Raw genomic sequence first — 21,445 nt, forward strand, 5'->3', positions numbered from 1 at the left:
ATAGAAACTTTGCTTCTGCTGGGTGTGGTGATGCACACCATTAATCCCAGCACTTGGCAGAATTTGCCAGAGCCTGGTCTACAAAGCAAATGCCAGGACAGCCAGGGATACACAGAGAAACCCTATTTTGGAAAACAAACAAACAAACGAACAAACCCTAAACAGCCAACAAAACCAAAAGCCTTCTTTAAAGTGTGGGCAGAGTACCTACCAGTCTAATAGAGGGGACACCCAGAGCATCTTTTGTGTCACCTGCTCTCACACACAGGGAGGGAGCAAATATTGTATTACCCAAAGAAAAGTTAGGAATCTCATATGCTCATATGCTTTGAATTACAGAAATACTGATGGGAAGCCAGATAGGATTGACATCATATCTAATATTGTACAGCTCAGATGTTAGCAACCTGTTACCATGGAATCTCAGTTCTGGGTAACCTTGGCCTCTGTTATAACTCTCTGTGACTGAACTGGGTGACTCAAGTCTCTTAACACGTACAATGACTGCCTTGATTAGGTGATTCAATGAGGCCCTTCAAAATCTGGTATGGTGACAGCCAACATTTGTTCTACATGTTGTAGCTTATGGTTATTTTATTCTTTTACTTCATTGGTCTTCACAACAGATCCGAGAACAAGACAGCAAGATTCGGCCAATGGATATCTGGGCTCTGCCCCTTAGGGCTGGTTCCATGATGGAATCCCCGGGCAAAGACAATGCCAGCCTTGTTTTGCTTGTGGCATAGCTGAGCCAGCCACGGGGAAGCGTGTTCGCAGGGCAACTCTTTCTGTAGTATTCATCTGCGTCAGCCTGCACTGGCTCCTTGCTAGGCTCAGGAGGTATTAGTTCCTCTCCTTGCCCTTGCCCTATACTTTCTGATTCCCCAGAAGCCTCCAGGCTGTGCAGAGCTAAACCTGAGCCTCCACTCAGTATGTCCTGCAGCAGCTGGCTGAGAACTCGAGAGGAATTTCTATGCCATGGCGAATATATCTCAGGGAAGGGAGGAAGACCAATGAAAGAAACTTCATGTCTGAATAATAGGCACTGGAGCATGTGCTTCTCTTTCATATGATCGATGGCTACCTTTCGTTTTTTGGTGAATAGACAAACTATCCTTACAATATGGATCACACACCCCTCACCTTGTGAAAGATTAAGTAGCTAATTCTAATCAAGTGTGCCTTCTGGTGTCTGGTTTCTGGTGGGGGTTCTCCGTTGTTTGCCTTCACACTATTCTCTGACTTCTCTATGCCCCTAATCTCTTTTTATGAGGACAGCAGTCACACTGGATTAGGGCCCACCTTTATAACATCATTTAACCTTATTTGATTATATTTTTCATAACTCTGTTTCAAAATATAATTATATGGGACTGTCAGTCCTTCACGTGGTGGGTTCTTATACTTTCGGGCTATTGGACACTTAGCCGCACATGCAGGTGGTATCTGATATCCTTCCTCAACTTCTCTGGCACATATGTTTCAGTTCCTAAAGAGGCAAGTCTATTCATGGCGGGGACAGGGTGTGACATTCTCAATGTGGCAGTGGGTTACTTAAGGGATGAGCTACTCTACCCCCCCCAACCACTATGTGCTCTTTCTAAGACTCTGGTAATTTTTAATGTTTTATAAAGGAATTGGACCTAGGGAGCTAGAATTTTATCATGCTTATTTTAATGTGCCATAATTCACTTGAACATGTAGTCAAGTCAGTTTGAAAATGAAATTTTAATTTGATAAACATTTTAAAGCTGGGGGTATGGCAATCGCTGACCAGCCTCAGACTCTTACTAATTTCCATGTGTGTGTGGGGGAGACCTACCTGTCATCTATCATCTATATCTGCCTGTCTAGTGATACAGAACTAAAAGAAGCTATCAGACTAATAGAAAACTATTAACTGGTTTATCTGGATAAAACTTCATCACGGGTGGAACAACCTGCTTGCCCTCTCTTAAACCCATATCCTCTCTTTTTATTAATTGTGTCTGTGTCTGTGTGTCTGTGTGTGCATGTGTGTGTATATCCATAAATACATAAATACAAGCTGTTCAGTCCATATTGTTACTTATATATGTGTGCTTTCCAGGGCTGACCAAGAGGCATCAGATAACCAGTTGGTGTGCTCTTCCCTAGGGCACCTGTAGCTTCCAGCATTCCTTAGTTGCCCACACTCCTTTGAGTAAGATTGGGGTCTTATGGTCGTTACCCTGTTCACTTTAACATGTCAATTACTGTCCGTATTCAGCTCATGTTTAGTCAGGCATGTTGATGACTTTATGTGAATAGTTTCTGACACTCCTAGGAGACACAGTCTTATATCAAATTTTCTGTCTTTCCTTCCTGTCTTCCACAGTGATCCCTGAGCCTTATTGAGCAACAGTTGTATTATAGCACACTGTTGTCCTCTAAAAGAATTGTTTCTCAAGGGTAGAGGCTAAGTATCTCTAGGCTACTGTATCCTGCCAAGCTTGTGAGAAGACTCCAAAACACATTATGTTTTCAGGTCAGACACAAGACAGAAGGGGCATTGGTGTTAGACCCAAGCCCACCACCATTTCTTTTGTAGCATGGCTCTGGTGTGACAGTTATCAGAGGGACTTCTTTGTTCCCTCTATGTTCCTTTCAGCCAAGGGAACTCTTTACGATTAGTGTGGAAGGAGGTACCATTCTTTATCATATTAGATGACTGTTCTTACTTGAATCATGATCCTTTCTATGTTTGTTAGAATCAAGTGATCAAGTCCTCTAGTGGACTAGGAAGCAGAGATAAAAATGGGAGACAAGACTGCATGAGAATTCTGTGTTGTGAGACAGCTGTTGTAGCTCATGAGGAGCCACAGAAACAGCATGCAGTTAGGTGTTGGGTATGAAGATAAAGGGTCTCCACAGCAACAAAGCCTTCTGTGCTTGCTTGAAGAAGCCTGAGAAATTGGAGACTGAAAGCCAGAGAAGAGCCTTACAACGGTTTATATGTCCCTCACGGTCCCTGTTGCCATCTGCAGAGCCCCCATCAACTCAACAGTATAGGTGATTTCTACTAAGGGCCACTCATTGGAAGTAGGGACAGGCAAAGCTCAGTCCTGTGGTCTGGACACTGGTTCTACAGTTAGGCCTAAAATCACATCTTGCTTCTCCAACAACCTTTGCGATTTACCTTTCATTGCTATATGTGACTTCATCCGTACAATGGAAATAATAATCCTCAGAGTTCCTAAGAGGACAAAGAGATGACTGGACATAACTATTAATTCGGTGGTTGTAAGAATCAGAAAGAAGGACTGGGGGGATGGGTCTGAGGTTAAGAACATATATACAGAAGACCCAAATTTGGTTCTCATCACCTATGTTGGATGGCTCACAACCTCCTTTAAGTCTAACTCGGGGGCTCTTCTACCTGTCTTGGGTACCTATACACCTGTGGAACACATATGTAATTTTTAAAAAATCCAAAAACATCCCATCCAAAGCCAGGAAATGATAAATGCTATTGAGGCTGTGAAGAAGTGAGCCTTTACGGCATGATGCTAAGCAGACTGAGTCTATGTTAGAAAAGCATGTGTGCTGTAGGATTCCACATGTATTAGGCATCTAAAGAGTATTTATAAAGACAGAAAATGGTTGTGTCCAGGAGCTGGGAGGCTATTCCTTAATAGCCTAAAGTTCCAGTTTTACGAGATGAAAACTCAAAACTCAGTGGTGGTCATGGTGGTTGGTTTTAATCATCAACTTGACCCAAGGTAGGATTACTGGGAGAGAGTCTCAGTGATGGTTTTTCTGAATTGGGTGGACCTTATGTATTTTCTCTGGAGGATTTTCTTGGCTAATTGGTATAGGGAAACACAGCCCGCTGTGGGTAGCATCATTCCCTGGGGTTGGTTCCTAAATTGTATAAGAATAGAGAAAGTGAGCTATACCCTAGAGTCAGACACATATTCATTTTCTCTCTGCTCCTGACTGTTGATATGATGAGCTGCTTCAAGTTCTTGCCTTGGCTTCATCCAAGTAAAAACTTGCCATAAGCCAAATAAACCCCTTTTCCCCTCAATTACTTTTTATCATAGCAACAAAAACAGAATCAGGAGAGCAGTTTGATCGAACACCCATATAAATGGATGTATTGTCACTGGCCTGCACACCAAGAAGTGGTTAATATGATAAGTTTTGTGTTGTGTTATTGTGTTGGCCATGGTGGTGATTATGTTTGTTTTGTTTTTGGGTGAAGTGATAAGAGAAACTGTAGACTTGATTCTGTAGACTTTTTCCCAAGGTAACCTCATTTGGAGAATAGCTTCCAGGTAGAGGAAACTATTCTCTTTGGAAGGAAGAATGGGGCTCTAGCTGGGGTGCAGGCTGTGCATGAAGTGACAGTTTGCCTGCTGGAGGGCAGAGGAAACGTGAACCAGGACAAAGAGAGGATGGGCACAGTAGGAAGGGATGCTGGAACTAAAGCAAAGTCTTCTCAATGTTTCCAGGTTTTCTTTTTGTTTCCTGTGCTGTGGTGGCTTTAGAAAATGGGGCTCAGTTAGATCGCATGGCTTACTGACGTTTTTGGACAGCAGAAAGTGCACACTGCAATCTGGCAATAAAACTGCCCTTTTGTCTAGCCCTCAGCTCATTTTCCCTGCTGCTGCTCAGCGGCTGGACTCCTGCTATAAAGGGATGAGGTCAGCCACTGAGGCCGCTGTGGTGCTGGGAACTGACCACAGGCCAGCATCGGGTGACCTTCAAGGCTCAGAGCTTCATCTTGTAGCTTACCTCATCATTTAGACAGTTACCAGGCTCCCTTGGCCACTGTGAGTTTATAAAATGAAAAACCCTCAATTCTCTCTTGAGAAATTGGAAGTTGGCTCTGAATTTTTAACCTCAACTTTGTCATATATACAATTTAAGAAATCAGAGTGCGTTTGGGGGGTGGGGGCACAGAGATGGGTCATCTAAGACAGTGGTTCTTAACCGTCCTACTGTGGTAACCCTTTAATACAGTCCCTCATGTTGTGGTGACCCCAACCATAAAATTATTTCATTGTTACTTCATAACTCTAATTTTCTTTTTTCATAACTGTAATTTTCTACTCTTATGAATCATAATATAAACATCTGGTATGCCGGGATTGGCATGGGTGAGTGTGATCAAAAACTTATCACAAATAGGAATAGACTATGTCATGGTTAATGAAGATCTGAGCCATGTTTCAAGAGAGGGTGTGCTATGATTAGAGAAGGGACTGGCCATGTCTAGGGATGGGCTGAGCCATGGTTGGTTAAGGCTGGGCTGAATCATAGTTAGGACCTGTCACATGGTCCGGGTGTTATGGTAAATATTGTTAGCTGATATTCACAGAATTCTTTCCCCCCATTCTCCCTTGGGATATTAAATTTCTCAGTCTTCCTGGCAAGAGCCAACAGCAACCTTCTGCCCAATGAAACGAGATTGGAAGTGACATGTGATATTTTGGAGATTTTGTGCTTACAAACATCCTATGAGCAGTGCCTGGAGATCTTTCTTCATTGAGCATCCTAAGGTCACCCAAGGAATTGGCAGCCACAGTCCCTGAAACTGGGTTTTGCAGGGAAAAATAAGAGTATTGGGACACTAGAATCGGGGTTCTGTTTGGCAGTGCTTAGCTACCATGTTCAGAAACAAGGAAGTCTGTGTCCCCATTTCAAGCTTTGAGATCTCCATACTCTGAAGACTTGGAAGAGCAACTCGACTTGGGCCTATGAGCAGCTCTATAAAAGAACAGCACAGCAACAGAATGAAGGGGAAGAAGAGCTTTTCATATCTAGACTGACAAACTGCAAGGTTGTAAATGTGGAAGAATTAATTCTGCTTTGCCATCCCTGGATTGATAAAGGCCTAGAGTTGTCTCCGGTGGCCAACTTTGGTTCTTCTATAGTACTCAGCAAGTCAAGAAGCCCAGTGAATCATTAGATGTCAAAGCATAGACCTGCTGCTGGGTCCATGGCTCCAGAGTCATCCTCTATGGCTCCTTCTCTCAATATGAAGAGAGGTCCCTTCAGTGCTCACATTGCCCCTTGTTCATTACTCACCCTGTGTCTACTGTTGGTTAAAGAGGACAGGCCTGTGTTCCCAATATCCCTAACTTCCATCCTCTATATGTTCCACTGCCTCCCAGTATCATCACAGGCTCATGGCCAAGCCTCTAGAACAAAGTATTTGAGACACATTTGTTATCCAAAACATGGGAAGCATCAACACAGTTCGCCACATTAGATGCTGAGGAAAGAATGAATGGTGTCAAGAGCCAAGTTGACTTTAATTTGTCCTTGGGAAGGTGAAGATCTTTGGTCCAAGAGAGCCATCTCTCTACCTGTCTTAGTCACTGCTCCTGTGAAGAGACATCATGAGACACTCCAAAGCATCTCTTATAAACAGGAAACATTTCATTGAGGCTGTCTTACAATTTTGGATGTTTAGTTCTTTTTTTAACATGGCAGCATTCATGGTTCTGGAACGTAGCTAAAAGCTGCATCCAAGAGACAGAACTGGACCTAGCATTGATTGGCTTTTGAAACCCCAAAGCCCAGCCAGAGTAACACACTTCCTCCAACCAGGCAATAGTTACTTCAACCAGCCACACCTCCTAGTCCTTCTCAAATAGTGTCATTTTCTGATGACTAAGCATTCAAATGTATAAGCCTATGGGCACCATCCTTATACAAACTACACTAGTCTTTAATAAATCTTTTAAAGTAAGGCTTTACTTTGTTAGCCCATGGACAAACTGAGGCCCTAAAAGAATACACTTCTCATGTAAAATTATCTCACTCATGAGTGGCAAAGCTGAGGTCAGCTAACTCAACTGGGATGTCCAGGGATTTAATTCCTAGCCCATTTTGCTTGCCCTGTGTCCATTCATTTCTTATTTCAGCAAGTATTAAATTGCCCAGTACTATTTCCCCTTGTACTTGCTTCATTTCTATGTCCTTATACGATGAGGTATTTTTCTGATGACCTCTGTCCTTGCAGACACATTCCGCTTTATCACATTGGCAGGACTGAATACCTTCCAGGCGCTTCTCTAGCCCCAACAATGCCAATGTACAGAACAGGCAAAGGCTGCAATTCTTGTGGAGTTTGTGTTATAGTGGAGAGCAGCTGGGACTTCTGTGCTGATTAGTGTATTAGCTTTCTATTGCTATGACAGATACCCAAGTTAATGGCTTACAGAGGAAAATGTTTATTTTTAAAATTTTTATGTGTATGTGTTTTTCTGGCTTGTGTGTGTGTGTGTGTGTGTGTGTGTGTGTGTGTGTGTGTGTGTGTGTGAATAGTAGTAGTCCCAATACCCTCAGAGGCCAGAAGGCATATGTCACGTGGGTATTGGGAACCAAATCTATATTCTCATTCTCTGTGTGAGCAGCAAGTGTTCTGACATGCTGAGCCATTTTTCCAGCCCCCGAGAAAAGATGTTTCTACTCACAGCTTTAGAAGCTTCCATGAATGCTTAGTGGGCCCAGTTGGGAGGATAGAACATCATGGTGACATTTTCTGGTGGAGCAAAACCCCTCACCATGTGCCAAGAGAAAAAGAAAAATGCATGGTTGGGAGACAGGAAGCAAGCACACATGGGTATAAAATCCAAGCAAGAAAGAAACCAGCACCTCAGATCCCTTGAAGGGCATACCCCTAATGACCTAGCATTTCTCAGAGGCTCTGCCAACTCCCCGGAGTGTCAAGCTGGGACCAAGCCTTTAACACACGGGCATGTGTAAGACACTTGGCACCAAACTGTAGCAATCAGCAGACTGTAGAGTATGGTTGCAGGCAAATGGTAAGGAAGTGAACACAGTCGATAGCGGGAGCTTTGATATTTTAGTTGGTGTGACCAAAGGCTTTTCAGAGAAGGAACATCTCGGAAAGCATTTGTAGCACCTTTGACTTGCTGAGGCTTCTAGAAGTCCTGAGTTATCACACGGATATTAATCTATGAAATCATGGCAAGGGTTGACAGTGTTGGCTTCTTGGGTGGGCAGTTCTTTCACAATCATAGTCCTCGTCCCTCACTTTCTTTGCTCCTAGAAGCAAGAAGACCATGAAGAGCTCAGAATCCCACTGCTAGTAGCAGGGTTGAGCCTGATTTTGTCCAAGTCACACCACAGGCTGTGGCTGTCCACCACACCTTCCCCCACCCTGCCTCTCTTGAAGACCAACACAAGGTTCATGGAAAATCTGATGAGGTGGCAGGACACTGGGGCAAAGTAATTCCTTGCATGTGAGTCAGTATCCTAATGAACACAGACATCCACAGTCCTGGGGGAGCCATTTGGGTAACCATCTCTAATCCGGGTCAGCTGTGTGAGAGCTGCAGGCAGAACCGGGAACACGTGGGAAGGAACTCGGAAACTCACATCACCGCTGCCTTTTGTAAAAGGGTAAATGTTTAAGACATGCACACGAGCCACAATGAAATAACAGTAAACAACGAGCAAGCTTCTCTAGAATTGGGCTGCCTGTGCCACGCTTGTTTTAAAATAACAAACCGCTGAAAGGAAATAGAGGGCCCTCTGCTACAATAACAGAGCAGGGGTTCTTGAAGTGTGGTCCCCGAGTCAATAGCTTTAATGCCAATTTTGCCACCTAAGTCCCTCAAATCTGATGCCTGAAACTGGGGCCCAGCACTATTTTAAGGAGCTCAAATGCATGCCAATCTCAGAAACACTCTTAACCCAAGTGAATATAGATCCATTATGCAAGGCAGTACAAGCCACCTGTCCCAGATTCATTCTCCTTCTCATAGATGTGCAGTGTGGGTTGCACTGACCTGATCTCTGTGTCCCCTGTTCAACAGGTGATGGACAGGGTGCTGGATGCCTTTGTGTTGGTGGAGAAAGAAAATTACTCAGAGCTAAGGGCCAAAGCATCAGCAAAAGTTTGGAAAGTTCTAGAAATGCTCAATTTTCCCTCCAACCCTAGTGTAGTAGGATCCTTTTAGCCAGGTCTGGGTTAGTATACCATGTGGTCACAGGCAAAGTAGTGACTGGGTAGACAACTTACATAGACACTAATCTAAGTCTTGTTTACAATGGGCAGAATGTCTGTCTCTCTGTGTCTCTGTCTCTCTGTGTCTCTATCCTGTGTGTGTGCATGTGTGTATGTGCCTGTGCCATGGCAGAGGTACTCTATCAGCATGTATGAAATTCTGGGTTCAATGCCTGGCCTGACAAAATGGTCAAAACACACACACATACAACCCAGAATCTGAAGAGGAAAACCAGGACACCCCCAGTGCCCTTGCCTTTCTTCCCAGTGCACACACTGGGTGTGGCAGCTGGAATCTGCTCCTATCTCTGCAGACATCAGAAGCTGTAGCTAGACACTCTTCCCACACTTCTGTTGGCCTCCGCTTCTCAGGTTGCTGTAGCAGGAGGCATGGACAAGAGCTGCCCTTGCACAGCTCAAGGCTCTTCTCACAGCATCCAGGGTGCTGTTCCGTGTTAAAGACCAGTTGAACAGAATGCTTCTTTCCCCAGAGCTCCTGCTGCCCTTCTCCTGTTTGCTTTCATAATATTCCAGATATTTTCTATTGTCTCCTGTACCCCATGGTTACAAAATCAAACAGGACAAAACAGCTGTGCAAAGGCGGTGGGCGGGGGGGGGGGTGGGATTCAGGAGCAGCCAGGATGGCTCATCTCTCTCCTTGGCCCGGCTGCTGATTAAATGGAAGCGTTCCCAGAGAGGCAGCAGAGAGGCTGCGGGTCCCTGGGGTCAGCCTCACAGGCCGGTTGCAGGGGTTCCCGAGCCATAGAGCTCTGACTGCCAAGATAAACATAAGTTTCAAGATAAAGTCCCAACCCCAAGAGGTTTTCATCTTGGAAAAGGAACCTGTAAGAGAGCGTGCTGGAGAAGGCGGCACGTTTGCCAACACCCAGTTCTACAAGCACTATGTGTGGAAATCCACAGGAGCCAAGAATGCAGGGACTATAGTCAGAGCTAAGAGAATGGGGACATTCAAAATCTAGATCCAAGTGTATCGAGGTGGCTTAAAATCTAAATCAAATAACACAGCTTCCTCCAGTATATTTCTAGCACATTTACAAGAAACCCAGAGACCCACAGGACCCTGCCCCCTGCACGACCCTTACCCTCACCCCAACACATGGCTCCTTTACTGACTTTAGTTACTGCCTCTTAAGCCCCAAGCCACCTGCACCAGCCACACTCCCCTTCCCCTCCTCCCTCCTTGAGTTTGTCTTCATCTTGAGCCTCACCCTTATTGTCTGGGGATGGCACATTCTTCCCCTGACATCTCCCTCTTGGTTCTCCATTCAGCCAGCATCCACCAGCCCAAAAGCCTGAAGCAGCCTTTTCACTTCATCCAAAGCTGCCTGTTTGCCTCTAGGATGAGAAGACAAGCCTCCCGGGTGCAGCTGCTCTGCCCCATACCCTACTGTGTTTCAGCAACAAGCAATGTGAGAGAAGCTACTGTTTATTGGACAAATGGTTATTGCTATGGGTTTTTTTCCTTAAATGTCCCAAGGCCTGTGTGTTAAAGTCTCAGTTCCCAGCCTGAGGCCCTGTCAGGAATTGGTAGAACTTTTAAGAAGATAGGTTCAGGAGGAAGGCTATTCTGTGGAGGTAGATGAAGGGGATATTTGGATCCTGGCCCCTTCCTCTCTCCTTGTTTTCTCTCCGCCTTTAGGTTCGGTCTCCTCAGTCATATTGTCCCATGATGGTATCCCGCTCTTGCACAGGCCCGAAGCAACAGGGCTGAGAAATGATAAAGTCAAGCCATGCACCAGAAATTAAACCCTTTATTCCTATATGCCAATTGACCTGGGGTTTGCTGCAAGAACAGGAAGCTGACCAACACATCTATTTTCATGGCAATGACTGTGAGACAGTGCCGGTTTGGTCACCTTCTAGGGACTTTGCAGTTCTTTCTGTGATTCTCAATTTACTGTTTGATGAAAGGAAGAGGGAGATAATGTCACAAGAAAATTCTCAATACCACTTTGTATAATAAGTAAAGAAAGTCCGGGTTTAACCGGTATTTGTTAAATCTTTTCTACCATCTGTGATAGTTAATATTATAAGCCTGACAGAATCTAGATCTTCCTGAGGGATAAGCCTCTGGGCATTTCCTGGGGGATTTTTATAGTCCAAGTTAGCCTGTGCATGGTGCCTATTAAATATAGATTAGCTTAACTGACTTAGGTGGAAAGACCTGCCTTCTGTGGGTGGCACCATGCCCTAGGCTCTGGTCCTAGACTGCCTTAGATGATGTGAGGAAGTGAACTCGAGTGTTTATCTCTTCCTGCTCTCTGAGTGTGGATGCAATGCAACCAGCCAGCCTACCTTCCCTGCCTGCTGCCATGTCTGTTCTCACATGGAGTGATCACCTAGAACTGCAAGCCACAATACGCCCCCCCCCCCCAATGGCTTCTTCTCAGATATTTGGTCACAGGAATGAGAAAAATAATCTAAGCATCTTCCAGTTGAGAGAGAAAATTAGATAGTGTGCCATCAGGGTTAAGAGTGTGCCCTTCCATTTGTGGGACATGAATAATCCTCTGCTCTGAGACCTTGGGCAATTAATAAGTATGGCAGTTTTAAAAATAGACCTAACCCAATGTCTCCACATCAAAAACTGCCGTGAGGAGTTAGTGGGGTCAGACATGGAAACACTGTTTGTGGATTTATGGGCTAAGTTGTTCCTATCACTCAGGAAACAGGCTTGCGTTGGGGGCAGGTGACTTGTATGGTTTACACAGAAAAACTGAGCAGGGGTACCCCATGACTCACTGAGGTAAAACCTTCAGTACGGAGAAACAGTGGGGAAAGGTAGACATGGCTCAACACCTCTGTCCTGCAGGTATATTTTCAGAAGAAAGCCAGCTTGGTGGATGATGGTTAGACCCTCTGTGACTGGGTGGTCTAGCTTGAGTCACTTTTCATCCCTCAGACTTCCAGAGCCTGGATCCATGACAGGCTTTTAACCTCATCACACTCTGGAGAGACTTTGAGGGTGGAAGTGGCCACAAAAGCAGCCAGCCTCTGCTGTGGCTCCCTCAGGAGCCAGTAGTCCCAGTGAGGTGGGTTGCTTTCTAGAAGCAGGCCAGTTTCTGTTAGCTCTCCTGAGAGAACTCCATATTCTGAAACTTATAATAAATCTGGAGCTGCCATGGGCCAGGTACCCCAGTTCCACCCAGTTCTTCTATCTGTATGGTAAGGTAAGGAACATAACATTTCTCCATTACTTCATCTGTGTGCTCTTAAGACAATCCAAGTGAAGCCGGGGTCACCCCTATTCATCTGTGAATCTAGAAAGTTCTAGAATCAGTCTAACTCATAAGATGAAGGCTCAGAACGTAAGCGTGGGGACAGAGAAAGAGAAGTGGGCCAGGGGGTTATTTTGCGTCTGTGTTCAGCCCTGATTAGGCTCAAAGGCAGGAAAGTGGTAAGGACTGAGGTCACTCCCCAGGATGGCTGTAAGATGACATAATACCATTAGGGAGGAATCCGAGGCCAGGAAGCGTGCCTGCATGGTTCAGAAGGAAGCAGCAGACAATAGGAGACCCTTTTGGATGAGATTCCATGAGTTCAGGAAGATCCTGCAGCTGGCCAGCTCAGCAAATGATGCAGAACTGCCTCCAGCCCTAAGACAACCCTGGGCATGCTGGGAAATGACAGAGGGACATTCCCAGAGAGAGCCTTTAATTCCCAGTAAGACATAGTTTTACCAAGCCAGTGCAAAATCCTGCTCACAGGAGGTCCAAGGAGACAGGGCCATGCCACCAACAGTAATGGGCTGGATGGATCTTCCTCCCTCATCCCTGCTGGGCCATGTGTGAGAAGGTGATTATTGACCGGGGAGTTCCAGTGGCTGCCGGTTTCTGACATAAGAACCATTGGCAGGGAAATGCCTTTAATGAAATAAGAATAAGCCAAAGAGTGAGACACGAGGATCACTGCCAAGAGGCATATCTCCGAAGCCTCAATTAAACTTTCCACTGGATTATCTAATGATAAGTAGACGTGTCTTGGGGATCTCATTGTCTTTGGTAGATGGCACGAGTTCAAAATTTAAAGCATCTCTTGCCATACCATGACGCAGCCCCCGGAAACAGGGAGGCACACCACTGCTCCATGCCGAGTACTTCAACTACCCCGATGAGAGTGCTTGTTTTAAAGACTGCCTGGGGTTATTTGTGCCCTGGGATGTGCGGGCGTTCAGTCTGCATTCCATCGGGAAGGGTTTCCAACAACACAAGTCCCCCTGGTACCAACAGTTTTCAACACCCAGAGGAAAGGGTGGCAGCCTTCCAAGACATACCTTACCATGTTACTAATCTCTCTCTTCCTCCCTCTCGGACCATTCTTGTCTTCTGGCTGCTGGCAGACAGAGTGATGGCTTCCTAATTGGGTCCCCAGGCAGAGTCACAACACCTGTGTCTGGGGGTGTTCGATATAAACAGTGGGCTTTGCATCTCAGGTTAAGACGGGTTTCTGGGTTTGTGCGTGTGTGGGTGTGTAGCTTTATTTTTGTCCTGTCTTTCTTCCGAGCATTCTTGAAAACCATGAGGCACCCTCATGAAAGCAATAAAACCTTGCCTTTAGAACACAGCTCCCCTACCCTCGAGCATTTGCTGAGCTATTGATAAGGAAGCAGTGTTAAATTCTGGTCATTTCTATGTAGCCTGGCGGTAGGGCCTAAGGCAGACGTTATGGAGAGGCCACTGGCAAGTGGGACTCCCTTATCTTTTGGAAACCTTGTGGCGAGTGTGCTGTTGTTTGACAGCCATTCCAATTACAACCTATTTCCTCTCTTGCTTGGTCTCGGGAGTGATTACAGGCTGCAGATGCCTCTGGTAGGTTTGGCATTGGCCTCTGGGCCTCCCTGTCATAAGCTCCTTCTCCAACTCTGTGCCAACATCTGGAGAAAGTTACACACAAGGATGTCTTAGTGTTTAACCTGCCTTAAGCTCTAGACACTTGTCTGGTGGGCCTTATGGAACCTAGAAATCACCTTTAGGGCACTGTGAAGATTGGGTGCCATGTGGGTGGTCTCCATGGGCACCCTTGGAGATATGTTAGTCAACTGTTTTCTCAGTTAAGATGCTCTGCTTATTCCTAAGTGTATGCAGGTCCATGGCCAGGAAGTTTCTAGAACTTCAGCCTAGTCTGGATGGTTGGATGCAGAGCGCAGTGAGCCAAAGCTGACAAATGCTATACCAGTCTGTCTGCCTGAGCCTGGGATGGAGGCTGGCATGGATAAATACCTTTTCTCCACACTGATTCTTTTGAGTAACCTTGTGCAACACTCTAGTGCTGGCTAAGAAAGCAGTGCTCACCTCTCACTGGATGACAGAGTCCACCTACTCATTGGGTCTTAGTACTCTGACACTAAAAAGGTTCCTTGCCTTTCACGTCTGTGAGTAAAGGAACGTGTGTCCTGGAACTCACTTTGTAGACCAGGCTGACCTTGAACTCACAAATATCTGCCTGCCTCTTCCTCCTGAGTGCTGAGATTAAAGGCATGCATCACCACTGCCTGGTCTCCTTGTTTTAAATAGGGTCTTTCAGTCACACAGTGGGTTAAGTTAGCCAGCTGTGGCCAATAGAGTTTAGGGATCCTCCTACCATTAATTGCCAACACTCTGGTGACAAGCAAAGGTCACCCTGCCTAGCTTTTTAATGTAGATTTATGTAGATTATGTAGATTATGTAGATATCAGTCTGACACTTTAATAGCCTAACCATCTCCCAAGTCCCTGACTGGTCTTCAAAGGAAACTGTTTGCCCTTGGTCAGGTGGAGAGGACTTGATTATCTGCTTCTCCCTAGGTGTGTATGTGTTGTCTGGCATGGGATGCAAACATCAACTGAACGTGTGTTCCTCTCAGGGACATTGCATAGTTCTGTGTAACCCAGGATGGGCTATCTAGATAACAGTCCCGGAGAGTGGAGTCTAATGTTTAGTGGGAACAGCTTTGCTATCGTGATTCATCCAGGCCCCTCTGCCTGTGTGAAGACTGGGCACTGGCTTCTAAAATATACAATGAGGACGCAAAGGCCACTGAAATGAATGTGCTTGTCCCAGGGGCCTGGATGTCAAGAAAAATTCCAGGGCTGGAATTTTCAAGGGAAGGCATAGACAAGACTCAGACTACACCATAGAATTGGAACAGTGGCTTCTGGAAGCTTGGCTTACTGCCACCTCTTCCATAAACACTTGGAATGGGTGCATTGATATTGAGGGGGAGCAGGGGGAGAGAGTCTCAAAGCCTGAAGCAATCTTTTGTGCCCTGTTCTCAGAAGCTCAAACCACTTGGGCTTCTCATGTCTACTGAGGACATGGTAAGCTACCATGTTGGAGTATCCAAAGAATGATTCAAGTGCCATGAATCCCTATGAAGCTGGCAGCCAAGGTTGTCCACCATATCATACCAGTCTCCCTGCTGACGAGGGGCCTGGATTAGCAATGGCCATCAGACGGAGTGGTTAGTCCTTTGAATCTGAAACTTCATGGGGACATCATCCAGTTTCTCTTCCTGCAGCATAGAAGGCAGGTGAGGGGGGAGGAGCTGTGATGCAGATGTGGCTACTCCCCCTCAGGTCCCCCACATGCCAGCTAGCAGACCAGGACATGAGAGAGCTAGTGAGCTTCTTCCCAAGCTGCCAGGCAGACATGTCACCCCAACTTCACTTGGGAAAAGGGTCCTATAGATCCCTGACAAGGCAGCCCTTAAAAGAGTGGTATCTCAGAGGTGTGCCTTTGCTAGCATGTACCTCTTCCTCAGTTTACTGTGGCTGCTCACATCAGGATGTCTACCGGATCATCACCCACATTTTATCATGGCTATATTCTGACCACCCTTTCATTTTGAGCAATCCTCTTCCCTTAAGGCAAGAACATATGCTAGGGGCGGGTTAGCTCACTCACCAATCCCACTCATTCTTATTCCTGTTTAACATGCTGCCCAAGGCCAGGTCACTTTGTAAATAGGATGCACGGCCAATCTGGAGCTGCCTGCCTGCAGCTTCCGGTCTGCACAGTGGCGGTTGTTTCTACGATTTAGCCGTGGCCAGCAAGTTTTCTGCTCTTTCAAGTCAAGAGCGTGTTCATCTCTATTTAAAGAGGAATGTGGAGGATGAGTATACAAATCAGTGTGGTTCAATTGTTAGGTTCAACAGCAGTGACCAGGCCAGTGAGGTGAGGTGAGAGTACAAGGGGGCACCTGGAGACTTCTGGGGTCCCATACATGGTGGATGGGAAAGGGTAAGGGCACCCATTACCTTTACCAGCTGGTGTCTGGCAAAGGTCCTGGCACAGAAGTTAGGGACCATCTGCATGAAGGCGGAACGGCTTTGTATGGAGCTGGGGCAAAGGCTGAATGAACTTAGGACCATACAAAACTCAGGGCAAGCTGCAAAGGAGGCTGCTGATAGACATATTGAGAGGGCAGCTGAGCTTATCAGGACCCTGGGTGGGGGTGTGAGACAGCCAAGGTCTCTTGTGGCAGAAGAGGCCAGGTACAGACAACTGCTCCTTTCTCAACTGACTGTCCATCCATCACCTTCATCGTGGTGACCTTCAGAATGTTAGGTGGGCATCATGTATTTGTCTCAGTTCACTGTCCTGAGCCACAAAACCCAGAGTGAACCCCACACAGCTGTGAGCATTGAGGATCAGGACAGCTGCCCTTCAGCGTTGTCTGTGATGCCCCGTCATCTTACAACTCTGCACCAAAGCTGTATTAGGTCAAGCCAACCAGCCTGCTGCTGCTGCTTTTCCTGATACATTTAAACCACTTGTTTTTCTTTTTACAAACCACTGATTTCTCCACATCTCCATGAGTCTCTGTGGACCACTTTACTGGGAGTCCATATGCTTTTCTCTCCAGGCAGCCCCTACCACTAATTTCCACAGAGGCACATCCATCACCGGACTTCTTACTTGTGTGATTCTTGGTACCATAGGTTCAGTGGCAGTGAATTTTCCATGACCTACTGTGGAGGGCACAATATGTGTTTCTACTGTTGTTACATGCCAGGGATTTCCAGGGCTTTGTATCTTTGGGGATGCCATGTCCTGACAGCTAAGTAGCCTGCCACCCCAGTGTCTCTCTCCTTTGGACCCTGGCTGTCTTGGGAGTATTCCCCCATGATGGAGCGGCTTCTCAGAAAGTGCCTCCGATGCTTAAGACACCAACTGGAACTGTTTCTGGGCTGTTGGGGAATTTCTTCTAGGTTTCTGTTCTCTCCCAGGTCTTCCCATAAGCAGTGTCCTGACACTTGGCGACTTTGATGAAACCGTAGGCATTTTCAGACAGGAGGATAATTCTGTATGTTCTTCATTTATGAGAGGAGAAAGAAAGGATTTTTTTTCCAGCTCTGTAAAACTGCATGTCCCTTATGCTACAATAAATAAATGTTTTTACTTGTGCTATGATACAGAAATGCGTTTCCAACAGGGGAACCACTGGGGCTGCATCTTCTGCTATGAGCAGTAGTAAAAGATCTGTTTTGGAATCGTACCCCAGATGCTGGCAGCTTCCACTTCCCTCTGGGGTTTCTTGATCCAGGTAAATGTGGTTCTCCTTTGTAGGGTTCTTGAAGTTGCCTGACTAGTTTCGAAGCCTCCTTTGCTGCCTGATCCTCAAATCAGTGGGTGGCCCATCCCTGTCAAGTAGCAGAATTATAGGGAACCCTGATCTGCCCCCCAGGCTCTCTGTAACTTGGGGGAGCCCCCTTTCTGTAGCTCCAGTGATGGACAAAGCATTCTCTGTCTCTTGACATCTTTGGAAATCTAATCCAGCCAGAAGGGTAAGGCAGATCTGAGGGGTTGCTAGGCAAACAATGGCCTTGTGAAGAACTGGACCCTTATAAGCCAAGAGAGCATTTCGCCTCCACAATAGCCAGCATTTTCTTTCCTAAATCCCTTTCAAGTCTGCCCTCCCCCCAGCTTGAGAATTTGTGGTGACTGAGTACACAATGACAGAGTAACCTTGTGTGCTTTTACCCCTGTCAGCGGTTAAATGTCTGGTTCCCGTGGAAATTGCCAGGACAAACTCCCCAACTATGAGAGGAGGCAGAGTCTCCAGTCTTCAGTCTGTGAGTCTCAGGTTTGAAGTGTTCGCTATTTGATGGCATAGCCCATGGTGGGTGTAAACATCTCTACATGCAGGGGACGCCAGAGCAACACTCGATGTTCCTTTCATTCTTCTCATCTCAGGTTAAATGCCTGGCTCTTTGCCCTGCCCCTGATATGTCTTGGGAAGGCAAGGTTGCTTTACTGGCCCTATGACGGGTGCTTAGGGTGCTTAGGGTCATTCAGAGTACTGGACTAGAGAGATAGGCACATAGCCAGGCAAAGGCCACAGAATTGCATCTACCATGAGCCTACTTTCGTTTCATTTTTGACTTCTTTTCTAATATTGAAGATAAAATATACTGTTGTGGACACGTGTGATGGTTTGGAGGGATCTGGCAAGTTGAGGCCCACATCCCTGTAGGGAGTATTCTGTGGCTAGGGTGATGGCTGCTCCCTCACATAGTTTCCATCTTGTCTTTGTTCCCACCATTTCTGCTCACCTCACCCCTCTGATGCTATGCAGTGATATAACCATTATTAAGTTAGTGTTGTTGCTCTTCATGGGTTTGAGGAAGAGGAAGGGACCTGCTTCACTCGAGTCTTTATCGAAAATAGGGATGGTGAAGAAGAGAGTAGAAATAGCAAGAATTTCAAGAAAAAATATGAATATATTTCTTTGTAGAAAATTAGGTCACTGAAGACTTTTACCACTGAAGGGCTATCAAGGGGCATGGGGAAAGGGCTCAGTGGTTAAAGCACTTGTCCTGCAAATAGAAGGAAAAGAGTTCGGATCACCAGGACCCACATAAATGCCAAGTGGGCGTGGCAGAACACTTGCATTTCAGTCTCAAGAGCATGCTGCCTTGCAAGATTAGCCATGCCAGTGAGCTCTGGGTTTGATTGAGAGAACTTATTTCAGTTAATAAGGAGAAAGAGCGATGGGATGATTCCTGACGTCATTCTTGGGCATATGTACACACATGTGCAGGTGCATTCACATACATGCAAACTATACACACAGCACGTACAAATTGGAAAAAGAAAAAGAAATGTCATCAGAGTTTATCTGTAATAGGAGACCTTAACCTAAGACATTTGTCTGGTCCCCAGGACGTTTCAGTTAGTGGCTCTTGGCCTACAAGGGCTGTTTCTCATTGTTGGCCTTTTTGGCTTTGAGGGAGACTGATTTTTTTTACTGAATCAAGCCTGGTATACTGTAGGTCATTTGTCCTCCCTGGCTCTGCCCATATGTGACCTGGCCATTACAAATAACCCTACCCCGAGATGTCCAAACTTTGCTAAGGTACAGGCTCAGACCTCTGGGGCTACAGAGCATGGCCCAAGTCCATGTGTTTGGTGTGAAGGGGCTGTGGGAGCTCCCTGGGGGAACATGTTACCAGCCTATGTTCTGCTAGCCTGGCACTAAGGCTGGTTAGACTAGCCTTCTTGAGGGCACGCTTCCAGTGATTTCAAAGGATAGTGCAGAACAAAGCCCCCCTTGTTCTGATCAGGTCTTTGTGTTCTGATGTGTCATGGTCCTTTTGATCCAAGTGAGCTGGAAGGAGCATCCAGCTTGCCTGCCAGTATGGTATTTGGAACAATCCAAAGCAAGGTGCCTAGACTTACTGCAGAGTTGTCTGCCCAGTGTGGCACCTCTGCAATGGTTACCTGGCGCCCTGTATCCTTTCTGAGATCAGCTCAGGTGTTTATAGTCTACAGTGGAGTTTTGGTAGCTACAAAGGAGTAAGCCCAATGTGAATTGCTAGTTCCGTTTTAGCAGCGAGATCAAAGAACCCAAGGCTGAGGCATGGTTTGATTTAATACAGTATCTAGAGGCACACACAAGTCCTGTGACCGATTGGGTCACTGTCTGTGTAAGAGCCTTGACTGGCCTCTGCAAGCAGCATCCCCAGAGCTGCATGGCTTCTCAGAAACTCTCAATACTTAAGGATTCTGTTTAGGCTGTGCCAGTCCTGAGAAAAAAAGCAGAAGTCTTTGGGACTCATGCTACAAAAGCTTGGGGATTTGGAAGTAGGTAAAACCCTGAACAAGTTCATGCCAGCCCACGTAACTTCCATGTAAACCTAAAGGCACTTAAACATGAAAAGAACATTCCAGAAAGACTTATGATCCTTAAGAATGACATGAGTACTGGGTTTTTACCAATCAATCATGGCTGATATAGAGTGTTACTTAGTCTAGAACTAAGGAAAAACTATATATCAAACTTAAAGGAGAGCTATAGGTATATTGGAGCCGATCATTCAGGGAAGACCTCTTTTAGGATGCCCCCTCTCATGTATGCACTCACATAAATGTAAGACTAGCTCATAAAAAGTGTATTTAGCCCACAGTTTGGTGTCACAGTGCTGAAACTCACTCTGGCTGTGTCTGCTCATAGCAGATGACATCATGGCAGGACCATAGGCAAAAAAAGAAGGATTACATGGTGATGCAGAGATTAGAGAGGCTCAGAAGTGAGGTTCCCTCTTTTCACAGCAACCTGTTTTCTTGGGAAGCCATGACAACCCAAGAGATGGGAAACAGTGCCTTCTTTGGGTGGTGGCTGATAACCTAATCACCTTGTACTAAGACCCCACCACAACTTAACTCTACCACACTAGAGAACAACCAACCCATATCCAACCCATACTTTATTCAAAGTCTCCAGTCAATGAGAAACCTTTGTGTCATTGTTACAAAGCATATTTAAAAAGTAGACCAATGTTTATTGGCATAGATCCTCAGTGCTTCGGATGTATCTCCTGTGTACACTTGGTTGTGCCAAGAAACCGCCTGGAGCTGGGGCATAGCTCTATGGTAGATCATTTCTAACATGCACACATTCAGGCCCTAAGTTCCTAGAGTTCCTAGAGTCTCTCCCCATTCCACATCTAAAATAAAAGGAACAAATGGGAGGAGCAATTCATTTAACTGATAAGCTTGGCAATCAGCTTAAAAGCCACCATTTGAAGAAACGTGTGTTTGTCCGACAAATTAAAGATAGGGATAACTAAAAAGCATATTCTTGGTTCATCAAGCAAACTAAACAGTCATCTTATGAGCCAGCATTTTCACCTCTAGACTACCCCTAAGAGAACCAGAAGCATGTCTATGAGAGATATGTACATGAACGATCACATAGACATTGTTCAAAATAGTCCGTCCCAAGAGGGAAAACCTGAATGTCCCTTGGGTGATGAATATCTATGTGGCCTAAGCTCCTCATGAGGCAGTGATTGTAAATGTTGCTGGTCCCAACCTCTGGCACATTTAGTATTTAGAATGCTGGATGGTGAATGCTCAGCAGAAGATAGAAGGATTATGGGAAGGCTAAAGAGAAAACTAATGGTCATTCCTTTCTTCTCCCATAAAAGGAGCATC

The 21,445-nt window shown here is 45.8% G+C and overlaps 1 protein-coding gene across 1 annotated transcript in view; it reads left to right on the forward strand.

Moving 5' to 3' along the window:
- Nucleotides 1–21,445, forward strand: part of ADAMTS17 (ADAM metallopeptidase with thrombospondin type 1 motif 17) — a gene marked incomplete at both ends in the record, with an annotated part of 292,773 nt that overhangs the window by 73,671 nt on the left and 197,657 nt on the right. The gene's annotated exons all lie outside the window — the stretch shown is intronic.

The sequence above is a fragment of the Micromys minutus genome (genome assembly GCF_963924665.1).
Source record: "Micromys minutus genome assembly, chromosome: 3".
Taxonomy (NCBI): domain Eukaryota; kingdom Metazoa; phylum Chordata; class Mammalia; order Rodentia; family Muridae; genus Micromys; species Micromys minutus.